This window comes from Chelonia mydas, chromosome 2 (assembly GCF_015237465.2).
Source record: "Chelonia mydas isolate rCheMyd1 chromosome 2, rCheMyd1.pri.v2, whole genome shotgun sequence".
NCBI lineage: Eukaryota > Metazoa > Chordata > Testudines > Cheloniidae > Chelonia > Chelonia mydas.
The window spans coordinates 19,306,796-19,334,045 of NC_057850.1; the positions used below are offsets into that span (position 1 = coordinate 19,306,796).

Consider the following 27,250-nt stretch of genomic DNA (forward strand, 5'->3'; position numbering starts at 1 on the left):
CTGCCCTGATCCCCCTCCTGCCCTCTGAAACCCTCAATCCCAGCCCGGAGCACCTTCCTTCACCCCAAACCCCTCATCCCTGGCCTCACATCAGAACCTGCACACCCAGCCAGAGCCCTCACCCCCTCCCCACACCAGAATCCCCTCTCCCGGCCCAGAGCCACCTCCCACACCCTGAACCCCTCAATTCTGGCCCACCCCAGAACCCACACACCCAGCCCAGAGGCCATACCTGCTCCCACACCCCAACACACTGCCTCAGCCTGGAGCCCCCTCCCATACTCTGAACCCCTTAGCTCCACCCCTCAGCCCCGAGCCCCCTCTTGCACCTGAAACCCCTTATCCCTGGCCCCACCCCAGAGCCCTCACCCCCCCTCCCTGTGCCAGCCCGGTGAAAATGAGCGAGCGAGGGTAGGGAGAGCGAGCAACAGAGGGAAGGGGGATGGAGTGAGTGGGGCTTCGGAGAAGGGGTGGGACATGGGCAGGGCCTTGGAGGAGGGGCGTGGCAGGGGGTGGAGCAAGCGTATTCAGTTTTGTGCGAGTAGAAAGTTGGCAACCCTAATTGTGAAAAGGGTTGGAGTGGGTGTGAGTGGAGCTAGAGATGTGATTATCTGACATGGGAACAATGTAAATTAAGTGTCAGGAGCACGGAGGGCGGGTAAGGGGTCGGGGGTACAGAGGCAACGGTCCAACCCCTTTTTGGACTGCCGCATCCCAGCTTGGGACAGGCGATCCTATGGCACCAGGGCCAGAAAGGGGGCAGGGTGGAGCGCTGTGGTGGGAAGGCCCCGCCTGCACAGTGTGGTGAGAGCCAATGGGCCAGAGCAGGGAGCGAGGCCAACTCCACAGGACAGGAACTGCCGTGGGGCGAGTGTGGAGTGGACTCGCTTCCCAACTCCGCGTACATGGCCTGACTCTTTGGGGCCAGCACCTGGCCCAGCCCCGTTCCCCCAGCATGGCTTTCCTCCTTTAGATGGTGCTCGCAGCCCCTGGCCTGGGGCGTGTGGGCAGCATTTTGAGATTACGGAACAAGATGCATATTTTCGCTAAAATAATCAGCAATTAAATAGTTATTAATGTTGCTATTTCAACCGCCCCCTTTAGGTTTCAGTGTTAACAACCAGTTCAGCCGAAGAGGGGCAGTTCAAACCTCTTGGAGCTATTGTTTCAAGCCACCCACACACTCAGGAAGACAAAATCAAGTGTGGATTCTGGATCCCCACTGTGCTGCAAGCTGTGGCTTGTAAGGGAAATTCTGAGGCTGTGAGATCATGGAACAGGGCTGTCATGGGATGGCTAATGCAAAGAGTTGGTGATCTTCGCAATGCTGCGTGGGAAGGGTGGTGGTCTGACAAAGTTTGAGAGTCCTCACATGAAAGGTAAACCATATTCAAAAGCCAAGGTTAGCAAACTGATAGCACAGTTGCCGACTTTCGTGTGGTAAATCAGCACCCTGACTTTCACAATAAGCCAAAAACTAAGCTAATCCCGTTTCAAAACAAGGCCAAAACAAGCCAATCCCTAAGAACCCCAACACTCTGTGACTAGATCCCCCCCGGCGTGCAGTCTGGGACTGTGGTGGCCCGCTGTGCACCCCTGACTCTCGCCCCCTTCCCTTGTTTGCCCCTTGCCCTGCTTGCTGGGAGCCGATAAAAAAAAAACAAAAACAAGCTACAAGAAGCAACAAGTTACAAGCCAAACAAGCAACAAGCTACAGCCTAAAACTAGCCAACAAGCAACTCAAGCCATTTAGGCCAAAAACAAGCCCAATTTCTGCATTTTTTCCGCGGGTTTGGCATGTCTGAGTGACAGTAAAGCATGTTAAAAACAGAATGCAGGGGGCTCCTTTTCCCAGTTATGCTGCACTACTTTGAAATATCTACACATGCAACACGATTGGCTGTTTTTAGTTTCATTTTCACTAGTTCTCTACTCTGTGGGTCACTGGCTCTCAACCAGGCATCTGGGGCCCCCTGGGGGGCCTCAAGTAGGTTTCAGGGGGTCTGCCAAAATAAACAGGGTTTAAGCCCCAGGTGGCAGGGCTTGGGTTGGGAGCACCATCTCCACCCCGACTCAGCTCAGTAGGCTACCCAGCCTGTCTGGGTTCGGGGTGTGGGGACTCAACCTAAAATTGCAGTGTCACCGCAGAAGAGATCTCCCCCTACCATTAGAAAAGGTTGCCACAAAGCAGAGTTGCTGGAACAATTTGTATAGTGAGGGTGCTGAGAGCCCTTGTATATTACAAACTGTAATATAATGGAAACCACTTCAAGCCAGGGGGATGCGGCAGCACCCCCAGTTCCAGCACTTATGCCTCACAGCCATTGACTCCATGAGCAGGAAGCAGTTAGCCAAGGAGACACACCACTGTTATGCCCTGCATCATCAGCACCTCAGGAAGCAGGGCCAAATGGAAGACAGAAATCTGGGGGCACATGTCCTCCTCCCTCCCCAGTGTCACCTCTGGTTGGGGGTCTCCAGGTTTGTCAATTTAAGTTTAGGGGTCCCTGAGAATCACTGCTGTGCGTGACACCAGCACTCAGGTCTCCTGATCTGAGCCTTTCCCCCCTCCCCCTCCCCATTTTCTTGGGCATGCCTGGTTTTCTCTTGAACACAATTTCAGTCTCCCTTTAAAGGGCTGGGGTGAACAGTATTTTTTAAACACAGAATACTTTGTATATAGCACTGCAGCCCATGTGGTACTAGCCATTTTCGATTGTTTAAACTCCTGGCAACAACCATGTATCTATTTTCTTTAAAGTTAACGAGGCTGGTCAACCACAAAGCCAAATACAAGCAGCCTTGACTTTCTGGAATAGGGATATGGTTCAAGGAATCGAACCCCCGAGTCTGAGATGAAACATCTTATTGTAGAACATTATATCCCTTCTCAGGTTTGTTCATTCAATTTTACACTTTGTTCACTTTCACTATTAGGCAATTGTACTGCATGATGTGCAACAAGGCACATGCCAACTGGATCAAAGAGCCGCAGGCATTAATCACTGGGGCATATAATCATTTTCAATTGCAAGAAACATTTAAATGTGATCTGGCACAAACACAAGCGCACTTTATTCAGAAGTTGCCAGAACAGAAACCAAACAAGCTTGATCAAATATACTTACCTTCTTTTTTTAAGTCACTCATTTTCCTTCCTCAGCTTATAAATGGATAAGACTGAAATTCTCCAAAGTGGACATTAACTGTAACAGCAAACTTCACGCACTCTTCATTTATAAATCTAAATACAGCACTTATGTAGCACCTTGTATATGTTGATCTCAATATGTTTTTACAAACAACTGAACCTAATTTAATTGTGGGAAGGGAGAGATAGGATAACATTTTCAAAAGTGTGTACATCTTTCATTGACTTTCAATGAGACATGGTGCCTAAATCCCTTTTGAAAATTATACCCAGGCTCCTAGATCACTTAGACACTTTTGAAAATGTTACTCAAAGTAACACGGCCAAAGTCACCAAATGAGTCAGTGGAAAAGTCAGGAACAGAAGCCAGGAGTTCTGGCTCCCATCCCCATGAGCTGTCCACCTTGAAACAAGTGTTTGAGCAGAGCTTAATTTTTGCCAGAGCTACCTCTTCTGTCACATCAGCCTCCATGCACCATGAATTCGAGGTCATGTCGTTGAGGGCGAAGCAGCCTGCTCTGCAAAATGGCATCCTCCAGGCAGCACGCTCTGTTTGAGCCCTGGCCCCTCGTTACAAATTAAGCCCTGGGTTCATATTAAAAGGCAATGAATATTCATTCATCTGTGATCTTAGCCTGATCGGATTACACATTATTTATTCCCCAGAATGTACAATTTCACACAGACACAGGGTGAAATCACTCTGGTTTCTATGTATCTGAAACGAGACTTTGTGTTTCTTGTATTAAGGTTAAGGTGTGATCACCACCAGCCTGGGCGTTTGCGCCAGTGGAAACACTGATCTCTCACGTCGTGCCAGGAGGAAAACAGCAGCCTTGTTACGTTGTCAAAGAAAGTGGACAAAAAACCAAGACTGCTTCAGCTTTCCTCAATTCTTCGGTCAAGCACCCCTGAGTTAGGAAAAAAGAAATATTTATGCCAAAGGTCAGCCTGTTCCAGGGCAGATTGTTCCAGCTTTGAAGTAGAGAGAGGCACCTAGTGGCACATAAACATACAGCTTGTTACACCTGACAAATTCACACCGATAAGACCCCGTGGTGGAGCTGCTCAGGGACTGTTCACAACCTCGCATGACTTCACTTGCCCCTGATGCAAACACCCCCACATTCTCCTTATAGGTCCCTTGCTCTGCTGCATCATGCCCTAGGCAATCTGTGCAGTATTTCACTGTTCACTGCTTGAGAACAGCCCACTTTTGGGAAGCATGTCTCTGAGGGGGTGTGGGATATCTAGAGAGAGGCACGGTTCTGCTGAGACAAACCTGGTGTAACCCCATTCATTTCAATAGTACTCTTGGCTTAGGACAGGGAATGTGGTCCAGTGGTTAAGAGCTGTCTTAGAATTTGGGAGACATAGGTTCAATTTCTGCTCTGCACCAGACATCTTGGGCAAGCCACTTAGCTTCTCTGTGTCTCAGTTTCCCATGGGGATAATAGCACTGCCCTATCTCACAGGGTGTGGTGGTGAGAAGTACATTAAAGATTGTGAAGTGCTCAAAACCCCAGTAACTGGGACCTTCAATGGGCACCAGCCTGAGAGGAGAAGCAGCCCAGAAGCTATCAGGTACAGGAGGGCTAGAACCCTCTCTTGTATCTGCCCTTCAAAGGGCTTATTTGTATCAGGTGGAAAGAAACAAGCAGATATTTCGACCATTCCAGACCTTGGCTAGAGGTGTCCCCAAAGATGATCTCGGAGGCTGAAACATCAGGATAATACTTCCATCTACCTGACAACTGCCAAAAATAAAACATCGCGGGCTATCAGGAAGCGTAAGTGCTGCTTGCCTGCGGTGTGCCAAAGAGACTGAAAAAAGGACTGCTTTGACAGGGACAAGGAAAGGTTGCCAGAACAGTCACAATGGAGAATGAATCTCGTTCAGCTACAGCAGGACAAGGGCCAGGACTCGTATAGGATATTACAGATCCTTGTCTACACGCTGAGAACTATAATGGCATAGCTACAGCACCACAGCTATGTTGGGACAACCCCATAGACGCATCCTACAGTGATGGAAAGGTAGGAATACCGCCTCTCCGATCGATGGTAGCTAGATGGTAGGAAGCCTTCGTCAGTCAACGTAGCTGCGTCTACGCGGGGGTGGGGGTTAGGTCAGACTAGTGATGATGCCGAAGGTTGTGAATTTTTCACATCCCTGAGCAATGTAGCCATGACAACCTGAATTCAAAGCACAGACCAGGCACACATGAGCCAATGGAGAACGAAGCCTAGTTCAGTTACTGCAAGCAAAGTGCCAGGACTTGGGTGAGGCATTTTACATATATTCGGACACACTGAATGGTGCAGGGTGGGTGTGAATTACAGATTTTAGTCTGTAAGATTGTCAGTCAGGGCAGGGAGTTTAATTCTTCTTCTTGTTTTTAACTGTACAGTGCCAAGTACACTGAAGGTGCTAATTAAATAATAATTACGTATCTCACACACACCCCCTACATTTTAAAAGAACATTATTAAGTTTGCAAAGTCAAGCACTCAAAAGTTAGGAAACGCCGGAGTTAAGGTTGGCAGCGCATGGCAAATTTCAGCTCGAACAGTAAAACTTAGTCCCTATTTTCACTTGCTGATACCTTTGCTCATAATGGGCAGTGTCAGGCAACAAGCTACCAGCTGCCTATAATACACACCAAAGGCTAGCGTCTCAGCGGGCTTAACTCTATTGACCTAAATGGAGCTATACCGATTTACACCAGCTGAGGATGTGGTCCTATTTATACATCCACCCCCTCAGGGTATGTCTACACTGCAAACTAAAGGGTATGCCTACTTTGCTACAATCACACCAAGTTAGATGTAATCTAACTAGCCAGCGTAACAATAGCAGCATACATCTGGTGGCACAGGCATCGGCATGGGCTACCAACTGGAGTGCAAGCCCTCCAGGGACCCTGGGTACTACTCTGGTTGGTAACCCATTTTGAATCTAGATTAAAGCCAACATGAATATGCCTACCCGTGTCACAGTCGCACCTTTCATGTGCAATGTAAACATACCCGCAAGAAAGTAGTATGAGTTGCTATGTAGTAGCTAATGAGATAGCTAATTTGAATGAATTAGCGTTTTTAAAATAGCCCCACTCTTATTAGCACGGAATAATAGAAACCCGAGGAAAGCAAGACCTATTGAGTGACCTTAGTCCATATCCCCTGCCTCCGTAGGACAGTTGCCTGCGGTATACGGTCAACTACCTTGGCCTGTCCAGTTGTAAAAGGTTCAAATGATGGTGCTTCCACTATTTCTCTTGGGCCTGCTGCCAATTCATTCATTACTGAGATCTGGAAGTGAAGTTAAAGCTGAATTCCAGGGCTGGTCAAAAAGTGGGAATTTAACACTTTCCACGTAATTTTCTGATTTTTCCACAAAACAATTCAAAACTAAAAGTTTCATTTCAATTAAGTAAGAAAAAAATATTTGTTTAGAATCAGATCAAAACAAAAAAAAAGACTTATTTTATCTTTTTCTTTTTTCCAGTTTTGCATTGTTTCACCTTAAACCGGAAAATTTCAAATGATATGAAAATGTTCATGTGGTTCAAAGACTTTCTTTCTCACAACCTCCAAAACATTTTGGCAAGAGTTTTGACCACTCCTAGTGAGTAGATTTTATCCAGTCAAAAAGAGGATGAAAAAGTATTTTTCCATTCCCCCAAAGAGACAACATTCTCCTGCAGATGTAACTCACAAAGTAACTCACAAAGGCCACTTTACGGAAGGTTTAGAAAACTTCACATTTGTTCAAGTTAAGAATCACATCCATCAGCCAATGAGACTGAAAAATAACACAAAGTGAACTGTGCTTTGTCTATCCACTCAATTTAAAAAAAAGCATAAAATCAAGGTGAGGGAAACAATCACTATGTTTTGTTCAGATTCTGACAAAGTTTTATCATCATGCATCAGTGCAATCAACTCCCAGCGAGTGTTATATATGGCCTATGTGCGCAGGTTCAGCTCAGTGCTAATGCCAACCTTAGCTATTATAGATGTAGTCTGTTAGCTGGCTGTTTGAATGGGCTTTTAAATAAATAAATAAATAAATGGTGAGCTCATTCATTAAGAGTCTTTACTTTAAAAAGGGGCTACCAAGAAGGATGTAGTGGCAACCACGCTGCAAAATCTGGTTTACTCATGCCTATCTGGCTGGTTTGTCAAAGGATTCGCATGAAGTAGACATTTGTTATCCAGTCAATGGAATGCCACTTTCTACCACTACACTACATATTCACTCTCACTGATGTTATGCACTGTAGGGAGAATCAGAAGACTTTGGACCAGATCTTCAGCTGGTGTTAAATTGGTGTAGTCAATAGAGCAACACTAATTTACATCAGCTGAGAATCTAGCCTTTAATTTCTTTTACTTAGTCTCAGGACAGAACCTGATTCTATGGGAGGCCTAGGATGGAGGAAACATAGAAGAGAACAAAAATTTATGTGAAATTTTCTTCTGGGTTTCATCACAACCAGTTTACATGATTTAAACCTTGTCTACACTGGGAGAGTTTCGCCAAAGATTCCCACCATTACGAGCAGCGCTTCAGCTCCATTGATTTTAGCAGTGTCTGGAGGCGCAGTGTAGACAGGCTGCTGCTGGTGTTTTAAGCACTGTGTTGATTAGACCCACCACGCGCTGGGCTCCCAATGTCACTAGCGCCCCTGGAGCCGAATGGTTGTTAGTAACAATGAGAAGCATTTACACAGTTTTCCTGACCTAGACAAAGCTGAGGTGGTGGGTGTCAGGGACACACGTGCGTATGATGGGGAGTCAGTCGCGCACGGATCAAGCTCATAGCAATAATTCAACCAAATACATGGATCAAAAATGAGTTTGTGAAAGGAATTCCCAGCTGGTGCTGCCCCTGGCTCCTACAGACCAATGGAAGCAGATAGGATCATATTCAATTTCCCTGAGGTTTCCAAAAGGTAAGAAAGAACGTTGCGTCTTTTTGAACGTCACCTGGCTTCAGGTAAAGAATGTTGCAACATGAGAGCCAATTAAAGCCATTTATAACCCAACAGACCTATTAGGTTATTAAAATGCTTAGCAAGATGGAGATTTCGCTCCTATGCACGTCCCTCAGATAGGAAGTTCATTGTCAGATTACTCTGGCTGTGACGACCATTCACATTTAAGTGGGTTACCTACATCGACCGTTAAAGAGGATTTCACAGTACATCAGCTTTACCACAGTGTTTCCTTTTCCCTATTGAGATCATTTTCCTCTGTAATTTCTTCAGACAGCCGCTGGACAACCTTGTGTTGCAATGCCTTGAGATCTCAGGAACTGTGTCAGTATTCTGATAGGAGACCGCTGGGGAATACTCAGATTGTGAGAACTGATTAATGTTTCTGCATTCTTTTGAACCTGGAAAGCACTAGAAGGGTTTTTATTAGGTGGTTTGTTCTAATAGTTCCTGACTCACCATGGCAGTTAAAGAAGTAGGTGTCAGTGCAGGAAAATTAGAGATGTCACGAATCATGGAACACATCAGGTTCACACACGAATCCAGCCTGGCTTGGAGCAAATTGGAATTCTCACTGATCCCTACTCCAAAAAGAAGGTACGATTCCCACACAGCCATTTGACAGTCACTTCTTCCCAAGCCAAGGCAACTGCCCGATACACTTTGTGCCTGATTCTCTGTTTACACTAAGGCCCCTTTCCACTGCTCTGCTGTAATTATATTTTCACACTTTTAAGGCCTTTTTACACTGTCAGAGTGGTGTAAAGGGACCAGAGTGTAAATGAGAGTCCGGCCCTGTGTGTTCAAAGAATGCCCAGCCAGGTTTACCATCTGTTAACCTTGGTCTCTGGTGCAAACTCCATTTTGAATCTCTGTGGGAATGAGACATATTCGTTATCTGGGTGTTTCTCACCAAGTCAGTTACCCTACTTATGTCACTTAGAATTGCATAACTTTGCTTTTCAATTGATTACCTAACAAACAACAATTTTATCTGTTTGCAAGTTGCAGCAAGAGTCCGAGCTTCACTCAGTAATGCCACGAAGCAACTTATTCAGGAATCAACTCCCATTTTTACTGAAAGATTCATTGAGTATTTGGTATGATAATTTCAATGTGTATCTGATACCCAACTAGTCAGCTATTCACTATCCAGAGGTTTAAAAAAGAAACATATGTGTCACCTTCCTAAAAGAGCCTGTCCTTCTTTGATAGCCAAGCTTACTGTTGTAGTAGGGAAACATTAAACTACTCTCAGTCCTCCATCCAACTAGTGAAAACTTTAAGGAACAGCAAAATCAGTTTCTGCAGTAGAGGTTGGATTTTAACTGAAGATCAAACAACATTTTACTAGACACTTTACGGTTACCTGAAAGTGTTCAATGAAGAAATGGGGTTGCCAAAAAGAGGTGTTTTGTGCGGTGGGTTTCACTGTACGCTAACAGATATTAACCCAGTATTGCCAATCCCAAGTGATGAGTCAGCCTCCGCAAAAATCACGAGATCATGGGATTTTAAAAAAATTGGATTGTTTTTACTGGCTTTCTCTTATGGTGGCTTTTAGAATAACTAGATTTTCTCTGTGACCATGAGGACTAAAAATGCTTTGGGGATTTTTTAAGTGAAATCCGAGATTCTCATATAATCAGCTGACTCCAAGAGCTGGGGCTTTAAAAAGGACAACAAATATTGTGAGACTTGTGATAAAAATCACCAGAGTTGGTGTGACAGAGAGCTGGGAAAAAGCAACTGAAAAAGCAGCCTGATCACATAAACACCAATCCATTGCCCCCCACCTCCCCGGGTGGACCTGACTGTGCCTTAATTAGCAGAGCAGAGTAGGCTAAGGTGGACTAAAGACCTAGCCCATTAACGAGAGGGTAGAAGGCAGCACAGGAAGGACGTAGTGGAGACGCTAATGGAGCCAGAAGCAAGAAGGATCCCTGGGTGAAGAGATCTCTTCCCTCTCCTCGGCATAGGAGAAACTGAGGCTGTAAATGGTGTGGTGTATGCCTGGTTGAGGGTGGGGAGCAGAGCAATGTAAATAAACTATGCCGTGGTGTTTAACAACAGACGGTCTCCGAACAGTCTGTGTAGAGAGAGCAGAAGACAGGAGCTGGACCTTGCCCTGTCACAGCTGGCAAAACTGTTCACCTCAGGCTAGTGTTTACCTTGATCTGCTCACACGTTAAAACTACACTAGGACTGGAACACAGCTAACTTGTTAAAAACACACCTCTTTTCCTCATGTAAACAGGGCCTCAAGAGTAATTTAAAAGTTGCAGTGTGGGCAAGCCCCACGATGCATATTCTAATTCCAGAGGGTTGGGTCTATTAACTCAGTGGGGCACAGGACTCAAGATCACTGGTTGAACTGGTAGCATGGCAAAGGATGGGGGTGGGTGTCGTTTTCCAGGTCATTAGGTGCACATGCAAAGGATCAGGAGCTGTGATTAGACAGAGCTCATTTCTGTGCATGGCTCTACTTGTGACCTTCGTTTTTACTTTTGGCTGCACAGAAAGCCAGAGCAAAGGGTAGGCAGACACATCAGTTTTAGTTTTATTCTCTGAAAAATTACTCCATTGCTCTGGACTTTCTTGAATTTTCCTATTGCCACAAGCCACTCTGTGGCAATGGAGTTTGTTTTGCTCAGGGAGTTTTTATACAGGCAAGTAACTAAAGCCTCTCTCCCTTGCCTTTCTAGCTTCCTGTGGCTCTGGGTTTGGCAGTCTGGGTGTGGAATTTGTGGCCAGTAACAAGGGTATATTTGCTTGCTTATAAGCCTGTCTCCCCTCTTTGCTATACTGCAACAACACAGCATTCAGTTCCCACAGGGAGAAAAGCAGACACAGTTGTTGGTTACACTGTGGCCATCAGCTGATCCTTAGATTTGTTTGGAATCATGGCTGGCATTAGGCAGCTACAATTCCTGTGGTCATGGGAGGCCCCTAAAAATCAAGGTGGAATTTGCTTTTAGCTATCAATACTGAAATTTACATAACAGGCCTGATTTTCACTGCGCCCTAGCCAGCAAGACAATCCAAAGGCCCCAGTTCATTTGGGGGTATCAAGAATGGAAGACAGAACAGAGTGGACTAGTTTTCTGGGCCCCATCCCTCCAAGGCAAACCTCTCTGGAAGCTCCAAAATTTGACCATGCTCAGAATATGAATCGTAGATTTTCAGACCATTAAGATCACCTCGTCTGACCTCTTGCACGATAGAAGTCACAGAATTCCTTCACTGATCCCAGTACTCTGTGGCTGAAGCAGAAACTGCTGTTAGAACAGTCTCCAATCTTGATTTAAAGACTTCAAATGATTGAACAAGGTGCCAATTATTTCCTGTTCTGTAAAAACTTCTGGTTATTTCATTGGTTTCCAGTATCCTTTTTTTTTATTTTTATTTTTTTGGTGTGCAACTTGCACTTATGCTTCCTCTGTCCATACAGGCACTCTATCTATTTTTACTCTTTTAGAAAACACACAGAGAGAGAATGGAGATTTTCAAGCAACAAGTATCAGACAAGGACATGTCAATACAAAGATAACAGAGTATCTCCAAGTAACCTTTTGTTATATCCATACAATTGAAATCTGACAGTAAAATGCAATTCAAGGTTCACTTGTTTTGCCGTAGTAGATAAAACTCTGGAGAGATTATCTTGGTTTGAAACAACAACTCTGCAAACAGCAACCACATATATAGTTATAATATTAAAAGCCTTTTCTAGTGCTTTTACGAAGTATGACAGTTCCACACTGATAAACACGTCCAGCATAGAGACCTTGAAAGGCGAAAACACCCACTTCAAAACCATTCTTCATAAGCTGTGCTGAGTAGAAAAAAAACCAAAACTCTCCACAGCCCATGCCCATCCGGCCTTTTGCTTCTTAGAAAGGGAAAGACCTGCATGCCTCATCAGCGCTGGGGTCTTTAATGGCAAATCCAATCACAGCCACTTGAAAACAAACCCAATGTGGTGAGTGTCTATATGAGGCTGAAAGATTAAGCTCCCTGATGTGATCAAAATGTATGTTGAGCATCCAACGGATGTGATTTCTTTTCTCTTTAAAACTTTTTAAACTGATGGTCAAAGTTCTCTCCATCCACAGACCTACAGCCGGGGCAAGTGCAGAGCAAATTCCCCCATCTCTATGTTGCTGCACCCACAGGCCTCATCATCTCGTGGGGTGGGGTGGGAATTCAAGTTTCCATGGGTTAATGTCTCTTCCTTGCGTTGCCCTTTTTTGAGCATGTGAAGCCATAGTCATGTTTAATAAAATAAAAAGAAACCAGAGAGTTAACTCCTACAGAACATTTCTTTTATTGCTGCTTTCAGGCAGACACTCCTTAGCCCTCCATTTCCCACCCCACAATGTGTGTCTGAACTCACTGCTAGGGCTTAGACAGACTTCATCGTGGAGAGGAAATTGGGAAGACAATTACTAGTCTGAGACACAAAGAAGTTCTATGTACTCCATCATACTCTTTGGAAGGGAAGGATAGTCCAGTGGACTTGGGAGTCTCAGCTTCAGTTCCCTGCTCCACCACAGACTTCCTGTGTGACCTTGGACAAGCCTCAGTCTTTCCATCTGTAAAATGGAGACACTAGCACTTCCCCACCTCATAGAAGCTTTGTGAGGTACTCAAATACAAATACGTGATGGAGGCCATATAAGATAGGTTACCCCAGCCTGTGGGACAGACACCCACATAGTACCTCTTTCCTACTTGCACCAGACAACAAGGTCTATTAGGCCTGGTTTACACACAAAGTTGCACCCATGTAATTACAGATATGATTTTAAACAGGTGCAACTTTACGTGGGGACACTCCTAAGTTTATTTAAACCTGGCTAAATGCAAGCTAACCTGATAGAACCCATCTGAAGCTAACATAAGCGTGTCAATGCCGGGAGTTGCGCCAGTTTTACTCAATTGGTTTTTAAACAGATTTAAGTTAAACCAGTGTAACTTGTGCGTGTAGACAGGCTGTTAGTTCTACGGACTCTTCTGCAAGAGCCCTGCTTCAGGGGCCAGGCAAATTGTCCCAGCCAAAGCTCTGGATGAGTACTTCACTCAAGCCAAGTCTACACCGAGTTTTTGAACAGATATAACTATGTCAGTGAGGGGTGGGATTTATTTTTAAGCAATTTGTTATAGTACAACTCCTAGCATGGATAGTGTTATAGCTGTATAAAGGTGCCGGATGCCATTATAACTGCAACCACACTACAGGGATTAATAGTTCATACTGGGATAGTAAAACCAGCACCACTTTTTGAGCGTAAACAAAGCCTAAGACACCATGTCTTTGAAGCCTCTGAGAAACCAAGAGTTACAGCACCACCAAGAGTTAAAATCTCAATGTGGGTCACATTCTTCACCCAGAACAGTCATTCACCCCCATGCAAAATGAGTGTCCGGGACAGTACAGAGTCCAAGACAATGGGGAACCAAGCGCTGTGCATTAAGGTAGAATTCCACCCGCTAGGCATATAATCGTAACACCTCTTCCATTACTGACACAGGAATAATTTTGTAGCTCTCACTTTTCCCCATTTAAAGCTGTTTGGTTTCTGCTATTTCGTTCAGCTGGGACAGTGAAACTGGCTTTCATTTTCTGTTTTCCATGATCCAGCACAATATTCCCGTCACGTCATTTGGCACCAGCACGAGCATCATTTGGAGTGGAAAAGCAGGGACCAGTTAGCTCCACTGAAAGACTGTGGATAAAGAGAACTAGCTTGAAACTAAGAAATACACCACAAAAACCAGAGACTGCTCATCCTTGACAGGAACAGTCATGGCATGTCTGGAATGTGTCAAACCACAGGGAAACCATTTCTGTTCATATTAGTTTTTGTGAAATCCTCTCTTTTTTTTTTTTTAAAACAAAAACTGACATTCTAGGCCTCAGCTACTCGGCACTGTCCCTTTAAGATTGTCTTTTGCTTTGAAATGCAACTTATCAGTCGACCCCCAGATACATTTGTGTATTTGACTGTTGCATCCTTTTCCTTTGAACTCCCAGACCGATAAATGCACAACCCCCCCACAACTGGCCAACCCAGTTTCCTCTCCCGTGGTCTTTGTTCCCAGGTTCTGGGAAGATAAAAGCCCTAACAGGCTTGCTGCCCTACCTACCCCACTCTGACTGATAATTCTACACTAAAAAAACAACTATCAAATTTTGCCAGAGCAACCACAGTGTGAATGGGCCATACCCAGAGTACAGTATATCTTTCGATACTCATTAGAACATTCTCTAAGTCTTGGAGTCCTGATATTATCCTGCCATGTCCTGTGTTATCCTTTGGCCTTGCCCAAGCCAGTCTTTTTGCCCCAAAATTTCCCACTGTTGCTACCATGAGCACAGTGCCACCATTGGCAGCAATGATGGGTGCCGGTTTGTAGGCAGGGCTCTCATGGCTACCAGCATTTTAGACACCACTTGGTCTAGTCTTGCTCGGAGCAGCATTAGATGACCTGGTGGTTGATAAGCCAGTGGCTGGTCCAGGTTGGCACTCCCATCCAGCCCTGCAGTGGGTGAAATGTTGGCGGGGAAAAGACACTACAGACAGCCTTGGATCGACTGGTTTGCTGCAAGAGTTTCACAAAAGGAATGGAAGGAAGACGCTGAATGTATTAGGCCTTGTCTCCCCACAAACTTGCACTGGCTTAGTTAAACCCAGGAAAACCCTTACATGGGCACTCTCTCATATTTCAATGGAAGAGTGTCGTCTTGTAGCTCAGGTTATACTTGCTCCTCACCACCTTAAACTAAACCACTCCAACACAAGAGAGAGAGTTTGCACTGGTTTAACTACACAGGATTAAGGCCACACTTTTAGTTCAACTGCCACTCTGAGGAGACGAGCTCTAGGGGTCCAAAAGGAAAGGTGGGAGTGACACCGCTTGAGCTACTCCATGACAGCCAAATCAAACTCCCACTGAATTCAATGGAACTTCATATGGAAAGGGTGCCTCAGCATCCTGCTGCCACCTGGCCCCTGGTCATAGCTTTCCTTAGATGGCTTCTTTTTCTCCTGCCTCTTCTCCTTCCAGTTCTTCTTGGCTTAAATCTTCACTAGAGAGAGATGACTATTTGCACTTTGAGGCTCAGGCCTAGCACCACAGCAATCCTGGGGAGATGTTTTAGAACAGAAGAACGGACACACTGGGTCAGACCAAAGGTTCATCTAACCCAGTATCCTGGCTTCCCGACAGTGGCCAATGCCAGGTGCCCCAGAGGTGAATGAACAGAACAGGTAATCATCAAGTGATCCATCCCGTCTCCCGTTCCCAGCTTTTGGAAAAAGAGGCTAGGAACACCATCCCTGCCCATCCTGGCTAATAGCCATTGATGGACCTGTCCTCCATGAATTTATCTAGTTCTTTTTTGAACCTTGTTATAGTCTTGGCCTTCACATCATCATCTGGCAAGGAGCTCCCCAGGTTGCCACAGAAGAGCCATTAATTGGAATTTCCAACATTTTAGATTCTTCATCATGGGTTTCCTTTGCCATGGAGTTGCATGAGGAATAATAAGTACCATAAATCATAGATAAAAAGGTTCTGAGAATTGCTCAAAGAGACAGAATACAAGTCCCGAGTGTAGGACAGAAGACAAAAATAGTTATCTGAACCATGCTCCAGTTAGTGCTAGAAAGGAATGTCCCAAATGGTCTTTGGTTCTCCATATGACTGTTTCTGCTGCTGCTACCTTAATTTGCATACAAAAATTTGAGCTGGAGGTACTGGCTGTCTCGGAAAAAAGGTGAGACTTTTTTTGGCTGTCAGTGGTGGAACGGGTTTCACTGCTGTATAATGTGGCAAAAATCCTCTCCTCATTGAAGCAATATATTGCAGTACATTAAAAGCCTCCATTATTCCCAATGCCTTGCTCACTGTCCCTTGGGCATCAGCATCTGATGCAAGTCCTCCAAGAATTCCCAGCAGCTGGAACCCTGAAACTGAATGGAAAATGATCAGGTGAGTAAATTTGCTGTCAAGATTCACCATTAATAAACAAGGCACAAAATTAGCAGGCAGGGGGTAGAATATTAGAAAGGAACACTGCGCCAACTTGAAAAGAAGCTTTTGGGCCTGCTACAATTATGAGCAACAGCTATGATTTTTGTAATAGAAAACTTAGTAAAAGCCAATTTTTCCCCTACTTTTTCGATTTGTTCATTTGACAGCAGTTTGTGTATAGTCCGTTTCACTGTTTCCCCCTGCATGTCAGTTTCCCATTTGCTGGAGGGAGGGAGAAAGGGGGGGGGACGGGACCTTATAAAACATTAACAGAGAAGCAGAACAACCCTTAAACAATTTTTAAAGGTTTGGGGGTTTGTTTTGTTTTTAAAAATACAGGCCATACTATTTAAAAGGCCGCTTTATCAGAAACAAATTTCTTGAAATTAGGGAAATTTAAAAATTGATTCATTTCCCAAAGCTCTTGGATCTAAAAAATTCAAGTTGACAGCGTCCCCTTTAAACTCTAACCCTTTAGATTTCAGAATCTAACAGCACAAGCACAGTAATCAGTTCAATACGGTGTATCTGGCTTCATGGAAATAAACTTCTTCTCCAGTGGTGAGCATAGTATGAATGCTTTTGTTATATAATGCTTTGCACTTGTATTAGCCTTTTATCTAAGGAACTCAGCAAACTTAATGACCATTATCCACAATGCAGTACAGCAGTGAGTAGAATACCTGGCTTACAGATGAGTAACTGAGGCAGAGGCTGAAGGATGATACTAATCAGCAGACCACACTTCCTCCTTAATCCAGAACTCAGTTAATCACATTATCTTTCAGGGCCTGATCCTTCTCCCTTTGAAGTCCAGGGGAATTTGGCCACTGACTTAACTGGGAGCAAGACCAGGCTATTAGCAAGCTGCTGCTGCCGCTAGACTTCTCTTCTTCAGAGAGGTGGGAAATGTCCAGTCTACCGACACAAGAGAAGGACACAGGCACAGACCAATGTCACAGCTGGACAGGTCATCTAGACCGGCATTTCAGCTCCAACAGTGGTTGAAGCCAGAGGCTTCAGAGGAGAGTATGAAAATCACACAGCGCACGCAATGTGAAGTGGCTTACGGGGAGAGAAAAAAACCTGCATCTGAAATCCACGCTCCAGGGCCATTTGTGGAGACAGCTCTTTGGTGCTACTGACAGTGAATCTGATGGCATCAAAGCTCTGTTTCTTGTTCCCGTTCCCCTACCCTCTGTCTACTCAACTGGCTGTCCTCACACCGTGAGCTCCTCAGAACAGAGGCTGCATTCCCTTCTGGAAGGCACCTATCACACTGTGGGCACTACCATAAACAACCAACCAACTGTAAACAACCAACCAACTGCCTGCAGCCGTTAGGAAAGTGCCCTTTAACACCACTGGAAAGCCGTGGAGATTTTTTGGATGGACAGTGAGAACATATTAAAATTTTGAAGCTTTCAGACAAGTCAGGAAATGCTGTAACAGCCCATCTATACTACGTACAGTAACAGCGTCAGGGGACAATCACCCTCCCCTCCCACTGTTGTGTTTGCAGTGCGGGTGGTATTTCCCACCCAAGTCACACGCCCATGGCAGTGAATTCTACGAAAACATAACAAGGGTAACATTTTAAAAATGTTTTACCCCGCAACAATATAGACTGCAAAACAGAAAACAGGGTGAACACGCTGAAAGCAGTGCAGTACCCCTACTAACTTGCAGGTGTGGTCTCTTCATGGTCCTCTCCCCATTCCTCGTACTGAAAAAATGCTTGAGCACACTTCCAATCCGGTCAAAATAATGTGATTATGTGGCTGAGACAGGAAATGACCAACAGTCACTCCTAAAAGGATGGAAATTAGCAAGATTTTTTTTTTAGTCGTTGCAAGGTAGTTACTTTTTAAAAGAATCTGTACAAACAGTGACCCAATCGCCACATGAATCGGAGCGGAATGTAAAACGAGAATTATTGATCTGTCCAAGGTCGCACCGCAGGTTAGCGGTAGAGGTCGGAACAGAATCCAGGTCTGCTGACTCACACCGCCTCCCTCTTTTCAGTTTGTGATGGCCAAGGTCACAAACCAGGAAAGCATACTGAGGGATACAATTAACCCTTGTAACACTGAACGTAACCCGTATTTCTCCTCTTAGGCCAAACCCCGAAAGTCTCCCATTCTCCCCAGCTCCCCAGGAGTGGATCATGACCAGCTAACAAGTTTTTAAAGGGGTTAAACTGTGTCTACAGCAGGAAGAGAGGCCATGTTTGAAAACGTTAGCTAACACATTTTCAAACTTGGCTTGTTTTCCTAGACTTGACCTACACTTGAAAGTTATTTCAGCGTAGCTATGTCTATCGGGAGTGTGAAAGAACTACACTCCTCAGCAACCCAACAAAACCCTCCGCATAGACACAGCTAAGTCAACCGAAGAATGTTTCTGTTGACCGAGGAGGTGGTGTTTCTACAACTTCTTTTGTCAGTGTTGGCTACAGCTACGCTCTGGAGCTACGCTGGCATAGCTAAGCCAGTACAGTCTCTGTAGCACAGTCATCTCCTGAGTCGGCACAGGACTTTTCCCAGGATTCTTAGGATTTGTCTACACAAAGATTTGGCACCTCTTTAACGGCATTAGCAGAAGTGTTTTATGTAAGACACAGGAGGTAACTGTCCTGCTCTACGTGGCACTGGTGAGGCCTCAGCTGGAATACTGTATCCAGTTCTGGGCACCACAATTTAGGAAGGATTTGGACAAATTGGAAAGAGTCCAGAGGAGAGAAACAAAAGTGATAAAAGGTTTAGAAAACCTGATTTATGAGGAAAGGTTGAAAAAACTAGGAATGTTTAGTCTCGAGAAAAAATGATGGGGGAGAAGAGAAGAGAAGAGAAGAGAAGAGAAGAGAAGAGAAGAGAAGAGACAACACATGTGATAACCATCTTCCAAACTGGATAAATTCATGGAGGACAGGTCCATCAATAGCTATTAGCCAGGATGGGCAGGAATGCAAAACCATGCTCTGAAGCTTCCCTAACTCTGATTGCCAGAAGCTAGGAATGGACGACGCGGGTGGATCACTTGACGATTACCTGTTCTGTTCATTCCCTCTGGGGCACCTGGCATAGGCCGCTGTCGAAAGACAGGATACCGGGCTAGATGGACCATTGGTCTGACCCAGTATGGCCTTTCTTATGTTCAGGGCTGTTATAAAGAGGACAGTGATCAATTGTTCTCCACATCCACTGAAGGTAGGACAAGACGTAATTGGCTTAATCTTCAGCAAGGGAGATTTAGGTTAGATATTAGGAAAAACTTTCTAACTCTAAGGGTAGTTAAGCTCTGGAATAGGCTCCCAAGGGAGGTCATGGAGTCCCCATCACTGGAAGCATTTAAAAACAAGATGGACACACACGTGTCAGGGATGGGCTAGGTTTACTTGGTCCCGCCACAGGGCAAGGGGCTGGACTTGAAGTCCCTTCCAGCCCCACATTTCTGATTCTCTATTAGTTTGAAATCCATATGAAGTGGTACAACCTCCTATTATGGACCAGTTACACACCTTTATACCAGCGTAGCCATCAATACATAGACTGCAAGGCCAGAAGGGACCATTAGATCTTTGATTCTGAACTCCTGTATAACACAGGTCAGTGTATTTCACCTGCTTACCCCATACTGAGCCCAATAACTTGTGTTGGCCAACATCTGTGTACTGCATCCAAACAATGGTCTTAGCAATTTAACGATATCAGTGAATCACACTCCAACTGAAATTTTTAAATCGGTACAAAAGACTCAGTAGACCCAGCCTTAAAGCCACAGCTAGAAGTGCATTTGAAAATGGCATTTCTCCCCTCAGTGGCATCTCTCCTCCTCCCTCGAGCAAGGACTCTGGGTGATACTTTGCAACACTGTTTTCTGTCTGGGAAGCAGATTGAGACTACGTCGAAAGGAGCAGAGCAGAATCTGGGCCTGTAACTACCCAAGTAGCTACACTACGTTAATTCACTGGATCTGTCTGAAATAATGCACAGTGCAGGTCCGCAGAAAAAGTGAAACGCAGACGGTCAAGGGAAATCTGTGAAGGCCTTACGTGAAGCAGCGCCTTGGAGCCAAAGCAAGGGCAGACTTTGCACAGCCCTCAACATTTTCAGAACATAATTGAAACCAAACCCCCTCGTCTCCTTCCCTCAGCATGTTACAGTGTAACTGACAGGCGTGAGGGGAATTATTCGAAGTTGAACACTGGAGTTTTGTCCCTGTTGTGCCTCAGTTATGGCAGCACACTGGTGGATGACATCATGCATTCGGTCAGGACTCCCTCCCACACCTGGCATCATGAAGCGAGCAAAGGACAGGGTAACCCTTTCCTTCTGGTTACGTAACTGGCGCATGGCTAGTGCGCTTGTTATCAGTTCCTGAGGGGAGGCAGTATAGTTTTTGTGGATTTTTCACACCCCTGATCAATGTCGTTAAGCCCACCTAATTTTCAAGTGTAGCCCTGGCCTTAGTTTCCCCATCTGCATCATTAGGATAAAACTCTGTTAGGCGCTTTGATAGCTATAAACGTGCAAGTGCTAAGCATTATTTGTGTATTGGCGCAGGGGGGAGGGAGGGCAGCAGACATCACAGGGGGAGGATTGCAAAGAGTCTGGAAGGTGAAGGCAAGTAGCTTTCATGTGACACAGAGAGCAAGGGGAAGTGAATGGAGCAGTGCAGCAGAAGAGAAAGATGGTTTATGTGGCAGCACTTAGGACACACGGTGTGGGAGCAAGATGAGAAACAGGGAGACCAGAGAGATCAATGCATGTAAGGAGAGTCTCAGCAATGGGGCTGCCCAGGAAAGGGCAGAATCAAAGATGCAAGGGTGAATCCTGAGCAGGGAGATAAAGGAAGAGTACAAACTCCTTGGGTCCCAGGATCTTATTCCTCTGTCAATCTCTTCTCCAAAAAAAATAAAAATAAAAATAAAAAATCTCTATTTGTGGCACGTATATGGCCCCCATTTCCATAGTATCTGGGCACCTCCCAATCTAATATATTTATTATATTATAGGTGGGGCTTGTAGCACCGTCTCTGGTTAAGGATGCCAGAGTCTTCCTATTGTAAGACTTTCTTTTCAGTTGCTAATAACTTTAACCAAGCTGTAACCCTCTGGGCAGAAATTTTCAACACTGGGTGTCAGCCTCAGTCTGAATATTTTGGGGGCAAATTTCAGCCCAAATGGTTCGACTCTTTCTGAGAACAAAGCTAGAGAAAAAACACAGTGTTTTTCCCATGTTAAAAAATTCTGCACAAGCAACCTAAATGCTGGCATTTCCTAACATTTGACTGTATTGACTTTGCCACCCCAAGAACGTTCTTTTAATGCAGGCTTTTTGAGGGTAACAGTCGCTGTGTATTAGGGAAGTGCTAGGACTCAGACACTAAAGACTTGTCTACACTGCAACTGGGAGCAAGCCTCCTAGGCTGGAGTAGCCAGGCTTGCGCTAGTAGGCTAAAAATAGCAGCATGCAAGTTGCAGCCCAAGCGGAGGCTCGGCCTAGCCACTCAGACTCAGACTGAGCTGGCCCGAGCCTCTGCCAGAGCCACAATGTGCAAACCACTATTTTTAGTGCACTAGCTGAAGCCTGCTAGCACTAGTCTGTCTCTCTAGGCTGGGAGGCTAGTTCCCAGCTGCAGTGCAGGTGTAGCCTAAGTGACTTCCCAAGGCCAGTATCAGCAGACTAGGGACTTGCCCCAAGATCTGCCAAGTCCCAGGCTAGTACCCTAACACTGGACCATCCTTCCTTCTTGGCTTCTTGCACCTTCCTATCTCCCCACTCCTGGGAGCATTAAAGAGGGATTCCACTCCCCACCAGCGTCGAGAGAAACTGAGGGTGTATCTACATTGCAATTAGATACCTACAGCCTGGCCCATGCCAGCTAACTCAGGCTAAGGGGCTCGGGTTAAAGGGCTGTTTAATCGCAGTGTAGATATCCGGGATCAGGCTGCAGCCTGGGCTCTGGGACCCTCCCACCTCATAGGGGCTTAGACCCTGGGCTTCAGCCCGAGTGTCTACACTGCAATTAAACAGCCCCTTAGCCTGAGCCCCACAAGCCCATGTCAGCTGGCACGGACCAACCAGGGGGCTTTAACTGCAGCATAGACATACCCTAAGGGTCCCTGCCCTCCTGCTCCCAGCCACTCAGTGTTCCCTGACTGTTTGTCCCAGCCCCTCATTTAAACCCTCCCACTCGGTGCCCTGAATAGATGGAAGAGGCAAGAGCTGGGGATCAGAGAGAGACAGGGCAGAGCAGATGCACCGACCAGGGGAAAGAAGGGCTAGTTTGGAGCCACTGCAAGCAACAGCCCTGCTGTTGGCTGGATGCAGGTCCTCACCCGCCACAGTGGCCTTCCCAAAACACTACAGGCGACAGATAGGTGAGAACTGGTCAGTTTCCTGCACAGCACCCACAACGCACAGCTAAAAGCTGGCCCAGGCAACAGATAAAAACAAGTCTGTTCCTGGCCTTTGTGTGTGTCACAGAAGGGGTGGAATATCCCGTGCTTTCCCTATTCGCCCACATTCACAAGTTATCTGGTCTGAACTATCAGCAAAAGCCCTGCAAAAACATTTGACGGGGTTCAGCTACCAGGCAGTTTGTAACGAAGTTGTTCTAGAGAAAAATAAAACGGTATCACAGTTACTGTTGCCCCAATGCAATTAGTCATACCTGATAGAGAGATATGAACCTTCTCAGGGCACAGCCGGCTGCGCAGCATCGTCAACAGATGAAGTCAAAAGGAAAACATCCCTGCTATCAATAACCAGCTTGAAAGCTGAACCACAAAACCTCGAAAACCCCCAAAACCGTAGGAAGGACTCTCCTCCCTGAAGGAGATAGCAGTACTGCTTATAAAGGGCTTTATGTAATCGGCCTGTTCTGAGGAAAACATGTTACTGCTTCCAATATGACTGGAGTTTGGCACTGGTTAAGTGACAGCCTTCCTTCATTCTCTCTCTCTGTACAGGTTTAACAACACTTCTCCATCCTGCATGAGTGGTGTTGAGGGTCACGCAGAAGAAAGGATCATAACAGAAGGAGCAGTGGCCTGGAATTCCGGAGTCCTGAGTTCAATTCCCTGCTCTGACACAAATGTCCAGGATAAGCTGAGACACTCTGGTCCAGAGCCTCAAAGGTATACAGGTGCCTCGCTCCCATTACAATCAATGGGAGGTAGGATCTGGGCCTCAGTTCCCTGCGTGGGTGGTCTGTGATATACAGGAAGTCAGACTAGATGATCTAGTGGGCTCTTCTGGCCTTAACCGCTCTATAACACGGGAATAGTGGCATTTTTCTACCTCGCAGGAGTGTTACCGTATTATCGCTGGTAAGGTGCTCGGGTGCTACGGTAACAGGGGAAGTAAGGAACTGCTCCAGGTTTCCCTCCTGTACGTACCACTCAAATGCACCGACTGGGCAGTGTTGGGGGAACTTGGCTGAACAGAGACTATTTTTCCATGAGGAAGCACCTTCGTTAGAGAGACACTGAGTTCACTAATGTGAATCTGACTATAAACCAGGGGCCATTTACAAAAACCCTTACACTGCTCTCCCTGGTAACAAAGTTACAGGTGAGCAATGTAATGATCATAGAACCCTCTACGTAAATAGCTGGGTGCTACCATTGTCTCCTTGACTCCTGCTGTTCCCAGGCCCCATGGTCTTTCCCTCTGCCATGGACCAGATTGGAGAAGTTAAGGCTGCAGATGTAACCTCAGAAAATTATCACAGGACAGCTCCCTGCTCTGTCCCGGCCCCAACCACAGCCAGGAAGGCTAGAAAGGGCACGTCCCCCGTCTTCCCCACCCCTGCTGCTCGTGGGAGTGGGAGAAGGAATCTGCCCCATGAGGCAGAAGCTTCAGATGATCAGATATCAAACTGAATATCTGGAAACAGGAAAGAGCCATCAACCAACCAAAAGCCCACCGGCATTTTCACATCACGCACCACTTCAGTCTCGTACACTGCCACGGGGGGTGGTGCTCTGCCATCCTCCTCCTTTCCAGAACAGTGCGCCACCCCCCGTGCTGCGTTACAGCAAGCTGTGTTTGACAACCATTTCTGCCCCGTAAAACACAAAGCAAACAGAGGACTGTTGTTGAAACAGCCTGACCACACATCCCTAATGCACATACACAGAGCCGGGGGTTAACCTTCCCTTTTCAGCCAGTGGGCAAGTTAGCCTTGGCTGAGTCAGTGCATTCATTTATTATTATGATTCTTACAAAGTAGCAATCTGATTTCTAAAATGGTCAATCAGCTGCCCAGGTGCAGATAATACACACAGCCCTCCCCGCCCCCCATGTCAATCGTATTCTATAGCAAGACACCGGGTTTTACTGTACATCTGGTAAGAACGGAATAAGGCCATGAGAGGGTTTTTCCAGTTCACCAAATATATTTTTAACGATTTTCCAATGCAAATTTGCTGCAGTGTATCCAGCTCCCTACAGTTCTTAGATGTGCAGCTGTGTTAAGGGTTCATTACAAACCACAACTCTGTGGCTGGGTTCTTGGATAGTTCAGCCGCACATAAGGTATGTAAGTTAAGCTGATAACAGGGCTGTCCAAAGTACCCTGCCAACCAGCTTGGGCTGTTCATCATTCATGCAAGGAGAAAGTTCATGGGAGCACTGCACCCTTTTCATGATTAAAAAATACACAACTTCACTTACTATTCAATATATTTCTACACAGCACCTAAACTGATCATATGAAAGCCAGCCAGACTTTGGCCACAAATTAGCAAAGCACTTACAGATGTACTTAAGTGCTTTGCTGAATGGGGGTCTTAAAAATAATCCTTAGCACTTATCTTGACATTCACTTTAGAAACACCATCACCACCCTTGTCAAGCAGACAGGGAAGGATTATCCCACTTTACAGAGGGGGAAACAGACACAGAGGGGTAAAGTAATTTACCCAAGGTCACTGAGGGTAGCAGTGTCAAAACCAGATTTAAGGTGTATCTACACTGCAGCCAGGAGTGTGATTTGCAGCCAGTGTAGACATACCAGCGCTAGCTTTAATCCAACTAGCTCACTAACAGCAGCAGTAAGGGTTTCAGCATGGGCAGCACAAGTGAATATGTACCCAGGGGCTCAGGTGGGCTTCTCTAGCCCATGCAGCTGCACCCTCACTGCTATTTTTTTAGCGAGCTACAGTACAACTACTGCGGCACATCTACACAACTTGCCATTCACACCCCGAGCTGCCACGTAGAAATTCCCTTAAAGCTCAGGAGATCCAGGCTCCCAGGCCTGTGCTCAGACCTCACCTTGGATCCGCTTTCTATTTACTCTGTTGTGAAGTGGAGCTCTGTATGCCTCACCTCCTACATCCTATGCAGACGCGACGCTTTCCTGTTTAAAGGGAAGAATGGAAGTGGCAAAGCTGCGCACAGCCGAGAACCCACAAGGGGATATCAGTCAGACAACACCTAGGAAGTGATACAGTCATCTCACGAAATAGCAAGGCGGGGTGCAAAGGTTTAAAGAGGGGACTGAGGCTGTGTCTAGCTACAGCTGCAGCTAAGCGACGGTAGCATAGACACTTGTGATGGCGACAGAAGGGGTTTTTCTATTGCTGTAATAAATCCACCTCCTCAAGAGGCAGTAACTAGGTGGACGGAAGAATTCTTCCATCAACCCATCAGTGTCTATACCGAGGATTAGGTTGGCTTAACTACATCTCTAGGCGACCTAGTTAGGTGGACCGAAGTTGTAAGTGTAGACAAGCCTGAGGCTTTGCCGTCACTGCAAGGAAAGGTGTATTTTTCATACCAAGCTAGCTCTCTCATTGTAAAGTCCTCGTAAGACAAGGCGCTGTAGTTTTGATCTAAATGTAGCTAGTCCAGGTCAACCCTTTCCCCTCCGCCTGGGGTTTTTCTTCCTGCACTGCTTGGCAGAGATGTTTGATCTTCTCCAGGATATTTTGCTGTATCACTGTTCAATGATTTAGGTTTCTGACATAAAGGATGGAGTGCGAGGGGAAGGCGTTTGGACCTGTGATTAGAGCAAAGAGTTAGGAGACAGGGCTCCTGCATGCGATTCATTAATCCGCTGCTGGCTCATTGTGAAACACTGAACCAGTGATTTAACCCTCTGTGGGAGTCAGTCTGCCTGTCTGTAATACTGGGCACCATATTTCTCTCACAGGGACTTTGTGAGGTTTACTGTCTGCCAAGTGCTCTTAGGTCATCAGACGAAAGCTACAAGGGGACAGTTGTAAGCAAAACAGCACAAGAGAAACAGAGGGGCAGGCTGGTGGAGACAACAATCTGACTATTTTTGGTAGTGTTTCTGCTGTTTTGATTCCTTTCTAAACCGATGTCAACAAAACCCAAATCGCCTACTCTGGTACGCTGTGGATAGTTATGATTAGTATCACAGTACCACCCAACTGAGATCAGGCCCCACTCCCCTAGGCACCATACCTCAGACATTGCAAGAGAGAGCCTCTGTCCCAAAGAGCGCACAATCTAAACAGACAAGACCGATAAAAAGGAAAACAGAGGCAGAGAGAGAGGGAGTAACTTGCCAAGAGCAAGTCAGTGGCAGAGCTAGTACTGAACCCATCGCTCTTGGGTCCCACCCCAGAGCCGCACCCACTGGACCATACTATACAGGTGGATAGTTCCAAGGTATTTAATCTCTCAGTCGAACCTAAGACACACTTATGCATATGTGCATATACAGTACACAAAACAAGAGGAGGTGTGCAGAGTATATATATACACACACACATATACACACACACCACTATATAAAAACGCATTAAAAGAATTAAAAGCTGGTTAGTTGACAGGTCTCAAAATGCAATTGTAAATGGAGAGTCATCATCTAGCAGGTGTTGCCAGTCGGCCCTGCGGGGATCAGTTCTTGGCCCTACCCTATTTAATATTTTTACTAATGACCTGGAAGAAAACATAAAAGCATCACAGAGAATTTGCAGATGACAAAAAAAAAAAAAAATCAGGGGAGTGGTAAATAACAAAGAAGACAGGTCACAGATACGCGCGATCTGAATCACTTGGTAAACTGAGCGCA

General features: G+C 45.8%; 1 long non-coding RNA gene across 1 annotated transcript in view; it reads right to left on the reverse strand.

Annotated features, from left to right (window-relative positions):
- Nucleotides 1–3,051: 3,051 nt before the first annotated feature.
- Nucleotides 3,052–27,250, reverse strand: part of LOC114018506 — a 241,240-nt gene continuing 217,041 nt past the window's right edge. The window contains exon 7 of the long non-coding RNA XR_006288351.1: nucleotides 3,052–16,130. This is a non-coding gene — a long non-coding RNA (uncharacterized LOC114018506). The remainder of the gene's footprint in view (nucleotides 16,131–27,250) is intronic.